This window comes from Stenella coeruleoalba, assembly GCF_951394435.1.
Source record: "Stenella coeruleoalba genome assembly, contig: scaffold_167, whole genome shotgun sequence".
Classification (NCBI taxonomy): domain Eukaryota; kingdom Metazoa; phylum Chordata; class Mammalia; order Artiodactyla; family Delphinidae; genus Stenella; species Stenella coeruleoalba.
In genome coordinates this window covers 155,234-161,677 of record NW_027645977.1, presented here as the reverse complement: position 1 = coordinate 161,677, position 6,444 = coordinate 155,234, and the positions used below count along the sequence as shown (strand labels likewise).

Here is a 6,444-nt window from a genome sequence, read left to right as displayed (position 1 = left end):
GAAGTGAGACTTCATTGTAGTGCAGATTTCCTTTGCAAGCTTGCTTGGTTGGCCAAAAAGTGCGTATGCGTTTTTTCCTGAATATATTCAGGAAAAAACGCATACGCCCTTTTTGGCCAAGTGCATCATTGTGGACGTTCTGCCTCTTTTCCTATGCTTTCAATGCAATTCCAGTCTACCTCCTGAAATCGGTTTCCTGCAATTCTGCCCCGCTTTCAAGTCCTCTTGGCAGCCTTACTTCAGTCTATTTTTGGATGATAGCTGTCATTTATAACTCTGCAGGTTTGTGAATTACAGTGCCCCTGAGCTCCTTTCTTCAACTCGCTTTCTTTTGAGCTGGGCGCAACACCGCAGGATGGCTTCAGGCCCTAATCTGGTTCCGGCACGGCACGCTGAGCCTTTGGTTAATTCCTCTTCCTGGTGGGAAATGAGAGTTAAATTTGCCAATCCAGACACCTCCAGCTAGTCTCTCATTGGTTCTCGCTATTCCTGTGCATCTTCCACAGAAATTGCAAACTGGGCCAAACAGGAGGTTAAAGGGACTGACTCTCCAAGTCGGGAGAGTGTTAGTAAAGCGTCTGGAATGTTGCACCCGAGTACCAGGGTACGAAAACTGAGACATATTTGAACACGTCTCCCGATCACATGGTTGATCATACTCTGGGTTCCACATGCATGTTTTAGCTGAAGGAAGAATACCTAAAACCTGGGTAGTTGAAACCCGTGGAATGGGTACCATGCAATATGACTTCAAAGGGTCTTCATTTGCTCACCGAACATCTCCAATCCTATCACTGCTGCGTTTATGCCCCTGTACACATGCTTGATTCTCTTTCGGAGACATAGCAATCCATAGGTTTTAAGATACTTACTAGTCAGGTACATTCTTAGGCGTTTAATATGGGGTGTTGAGTCCATTTCATTGAGCAAGGAGTAGCTCTTGTCTATTCCATATTTGGCTTAAGGAACTTTATCTGTGCTCATTTCAATCTCTGGTTTTATGCAGCACCCCAACTCACCTTTCCCCTTAAGCAAGCATAAGTTGGTTTTCTAAATTTGAGACCCTGTTCTGTTCTGTAATTCAGTTCCTGTGTAGCCAAGTTTACATTCCGTGTATTACTGATATCTTATGATGTTTCTTTTTCTGTGTGACTTATTTCAGTTAGAATCATCGTACCTGAATCTACTCATTATGCTGCTACGGGCCTGATGACATAGATTTCATTGCTGTGTGATACTGCATTGTACGTAAGTACCACAAGTTCTTTATGCATTTTTCACTTTCTGTGATATTGAACTTGTATGGTAAACGAGGTTCTTGTAAACAGAGGCGTCCCAAACTTTGGGGTGGCTGTGTCTTTTTGATTTTAATTTCCCTAAGCTATAGGACCATAAGTGGAAGTGCCCTAGGCTCTGTTGCTTTGTTTTTTAGATGTTTCAGGAAAGACCATACACTTCTCCGGAGTGTCTGTTGGCAATTTACATCCCGCCCATCAGCATAACAAGGCTCCCAGTTCTCCATGGCCTGTCCTGCCTTTCTGGATTTTACACTTTTTTCAGATGGCCCTTTTGACCGGGGGGAAGTGAGACTTCATTGTAGTGCAGATTTCCTTTGCAAGTTTGCTTGGTTGGCCAAAAAGCGCGTATGCGTTTTTTCCTGAATATATTCAGGAAAAAACGCATACGCCCTTTTTGGCCAAGTGCATCATTGTGGACGTTCTGCCTCTTTTCCTATGCTTTCAATGCAATTCCAGTCTACCTCCTGAAATCGGTTTCCTGCAATTCTGCCCCGCTTTCAAGTCCTCTTGGCAGCCTTACTTCAGTCTATTTTTGGACGATAGCTGTCATTTATAACTCTGCAGGTTTGTGAATTACAGTGCCCCTGAGCTCCTTTCTTCAACTCGCTTTCTTTTGAGCTGGCCGCAACACCGCAGGATGGCTTCAGGCCCTAATCTGGATCCGGCACGGCACGCTGAGCCTTTGGTTAATTCCTCTTCCTGGTGGGAAATGAGAGTTAAATTTCCCATCCAGACACCTCCAGCTAGTCTCTCATTGGTTCTCGCTATTCCTGTTCATCTTCCACAGAAATTGCAAACTGGGCCACACAGGAGGTTAAAGGGACTGACTCTCCAAGTGGGGAGAGTGTTAGTAAAGCGTCTGGAATGTTGCACCCGAGTACCAGGGTACGAAAACTGAGACATATTTGAACACGTCTCCCGATCACATGGTTGATCATACTCTAGGTTCCACATGCATGTTTTAGCTGAAGGAAGAATACCTTAAACCTGGGTAGTTGAAACCCGTGGAATGGGTACCATGCAATATGACTTCAAAGGGTCTTCATTTGCTCACCGAACATCTCCAAACCTATCACTGCTGCGTTTATGCCCCTGTACACATGCTTGATTCTCTTTCGGAGACATTGCAATCCATAGGTTTTAAGATACTTACTAGTCAGGTACATTCTTAGGCGTTTAATATGCGGTGTTGAGTCCATTTCGTTGAGCAAGGAGTAGCTCTTGTCTATTCCATATTTGGCTTAAGGAACTTTATCTGTGCTCATTTCAATCTCTGGTTTTATGCAGCACCGCAACTCACCTTTCCCCTTAAGCAAGCATAAGTTGGTTTTCTAAATTTGAGACCCTGTTCTGTTCTGTAATTCAGTTCCTGTGTAGCCAAGTTTACATTCCGTGTATTACTGATATCTTATGATGTTTCTTTTTCTGTGTGACTTATTTCAGTTAGAATCATCATACCTGAATCCACTCATTGTGCTGCTAAGGGCCTGATGACACAGATTTCATTGCTGAGTGATATTGCTTTGTAAGTAAATACCACAACTTCTTTATCCATTTTTCACTTTCTGTGATGTTGAACTTGTACTGTAAACGAGGTTCTTGTAAACAGAGGCGTCCCAAACTTTGGGGTGTCTGTGTCTTTTTTATTTTAATTTCCCTAAGCTATAGGACCATAAGTGGAAGTGCCCTAGGCTCTGTTGCTTTGTTTTTTAGATGTTTCAGGAAACACCATACACTTCTCCCGAGTGTCTGTTGGCAATTTCCATCCCGCCCATCAGCATAACAAGGCTCCCAGTTCTCCATGGCCTGTCCTGCCTTTCTGGATTTTACACTTTTTTCAGATGGCCCTTTTGACCGGGGGGAAGTGAGACTTCATTGTAGTGCAGATTTCTTTGCAAGCTTGCTTGGTTGGCCAAAAAGTGCGTATGCGTTTTTTCCTGAATATATTCAGGAAAACACGCATACGCCCTTTTTGGCCAAGTGCATCATTGTGGACGTTCTGCCTCTTTTCCTATGCTTTCAATGCAATTCCAGTCTACCTCCTGAAATCGGTTTCCTGCAATTCTGCCCCGCTTTCAAGTCCTCTTGGCAGCCTTACTTCAGTCTATTTTTGGACGATAGCTGTCATTTATAACTCTGCAGGTTTGTGAATTACAGTGCCCCTGAACTCCTTTCTTCAACTCGCTTTCTTGTGAGCTGGCCGCAACACCGCAGGATGGCTTCAGGCCCTAATCTGGTTCTGGCACGGCACGCTGAGCCTTTGGTTAATTCCTCGTCCTGGTGGGAAATGAGAGTTAAATTTGCCCGTTCAGACACCTCCAGCTAGTCTCTCATTGGTTCTCGCTATTCCTGTTCATCTTCCGCAGAAATTGCAAACTGGGCCAAACAGGGTTAAAGGGACTGACTCTCCAAGTGGGGAGAGTGTTAGTAAAGCGTCTGGAATGTTGCACCCGAGTACCAGGGTACGAAAACTGAGACATATTTGAACACGTCTCCCGATCACATGGTTCATCATACTCTAGGTTCCACATGCATGTTTTAGCTGAAGGAAGAATACCTTAAACCTGGGTAGTTGAAACCCGTGGAATGGGTACCATGCAATATGACTTCAAAGGGTCTTCATTTGCTCACCGAACATCTCCAAACCTATCACTGCTGCGTTTATGCCCCTGTACACATGCTTGATTCTCTTTCGGAGACATTGCAATCCATAGGTTTTAAGATACTTACTAGTCAGGTACATTCTTAGGCGTTTAATATGCGGTGTTGAGTCCATTTCGTTGAGCAAGGAGTAGCTCTTGTCTATTCCATATTTGGCTTAAGGAACTTTATCTGTGCTCATTTCAGTCTCTGGTTTTATGCAGCACCGCAACTCACCTTTCCCCTTAAGCAAGCATAAGTTGGTTTTCTAAATTTGAGACCCTGTTCTGTTCTGTAATTCAGTTCCTGTGTAGCCAAGTTTACATTCCGTGTATTACTGATATCTTATGATGTTTCTTTTTCTGTGTGACTTATTTCAGTTATAATCATCATACCTGAATCCACTCATTGTGCTGCTAAGGGCCTGATGACACAGATTTCATTGCTGAGTGATATTGCTTTGTAAGTAAATACCACAACTTCTTTATCCATTTTTCACTTTCTGCGATGTTGAACTTGTACTGTAAACGAGGTTCTTGTAAACAGAGGCGTCCCAAACTTTGGGGTGTCTGTGTCTTTTTTATTTTAATTTCCCTAAGCTATAGGACCATAAGTGGAAGTGCCCTAGGCTCTGTTGCTTTGTTTTTTAGATGTTTCAGGAAACACCATACACTTCTCCCGAGTGTCTGTTGGCAATTTCCATCCCGCCCATCAGCATAACAAGGCTCCCAGTTCTCCATGGCCTGTCCTGCCTTTCTGGATTTTACACTTTTTTCAGATGGCCCTTTTGACCGGGGGGAAGTGAGACTTCATTGTAGTGCAGATTTCCTTTGCAAGCTTGCTTGGTTGGCCAAAAAGGGCATATGCGTTTTTTACTGAATATATTCAGGAAAAAACGCATATGCCCTTTTTGGCCAAGTGCATCATTGTGGACGTTCTGCCTCTTTTCCTATGCTTTCAATGCAATTCCAGTCTACCTCCTGAAATCGGTTTCCTGCAATTCTGCCCCGCTTTCAAGTCCTCTTGGCAGCCTTACTTCAGTCTATTTTTGGACGATAGCTGTCATTTATAACTCTGCAGGTTTGTGAATTACAGTGCCCCTGAGCTCCTTTCTTCAACTCGCTTTCTTTTGAGCTGGCCGCAACACCGCAGGATGGCTTCAGGCCCTAATCTGCTTCCGGCACGGCACGCTGAGCCTTTGGTTAATTCCTCTTCCTGGTGGGAAATGAGAGTTAAATTTGCCCGTCCAGACACCTCCAGCTAGTCTCTCATTGGTTCTCACTATTCCTGTTCATCTTCCGCAGAAATTGCAAACTGGGCCAAACAGGAGGTTAAAGGGACTGACTCTCCAAGTCGGGAGAGTGTTAGTAAAGCGTCTGGAATGTTGCACCCGAGTACCAGGGTACGAAAACTGAGACATATTTGAACACGTCTCCCGATCACATGGTTGATCATACTCTAGGTTCCACATGCATGTTTTAGCTGAAGGAAGAATACCTTAAACCTGGGTAGTTGAAACCCGTGGAATGGGTACCATGCAATATGACTTCAAAGGGTCTTCATTTGCTCACCAAACCTCTCCAATCCTATCACTGCTGCGTTTATGCCCCTGTACACATGCTTGATTCTCTTTCGGAGACATAGCAATCCATAGGTTTTAAGATACTTACAAGTCAGGTACATTCTTAGGCGTTTAATATGGGGTGTTGAGTCCATTTCGTTGAGCAAGGAGTAGCTCTTGTCTATTCCATATTTGGCTTAAGGAACTTTATCTGTGCTCATTTCAATCTCTGGTTTTATGCAGCACCCCAACTCACCTTTACCCTTAAGCAAGCATAAGTTGGTTTTCTAAGTTTGAGACCCTGTTCTGTTCTGTAATTCAGTTCCTGTGTAGCCAAGTTTACATTCCGTGTATTACTGATATCTTATGATGTTTCTTTTTCTGTGTGACTTATTTCAGTTAGAATCATCATACCTGAATCCACTCATTGTGCTGCTAAGGGCCTGATGACACAGATTTCATTGCTGAGTGATATTGCTTTGTAAGTAAATACCACAACTTCTTTATCCATTTTTCACTTTCTACAATGTTGAACTTGTACTGTAAACGAGGTTCTTGTAAACAGAGGCGTCCCAAACTTTGGGGTGTCTGTGTCTTTTTGATTTTAATTTCCCTAAGCTATAGGACCATAAGCGGCAGTGTCCTAGGCTCTGTTGCATTGTTTTTTAGATGTTTCAGGAAACACCATACACTTCTCCCGAGTGTCTGTTGGCAATTTACATCCCGCCCTTCAGAATAACAAGGCTCCCAGTTCTCCATGGCCTGTCCTGCCTTTCTGGATTTTACACTTTTTTCAGATGGCCCTTTTGACCGGGGGGAAGTGAGACTTCATTGTAGTGCAGATTTCCTTTGCAAGCTTGCTTGGTTGGCCAAAAAGGGCGTATGCGTTTTTTCCTGAATATATTCAGGAAAAAACGCATACGCCCTTTTTGGCCAAGTGCATCA

The 6,444-nt window shown here is 43.7% G+C and overlaps 1 long non-coding RNA gene across 1 annotated transcript in view; it reads left to right on the top strand.

The window, feature by feature from the left end:
* Positions 1-6,444, top strand: part of LOC307181417 — a 234,347-nt gene that overhangs the window by 95,147 nt on the left and 132,756 nt on the right. The window lies entirely within an intron of this gene.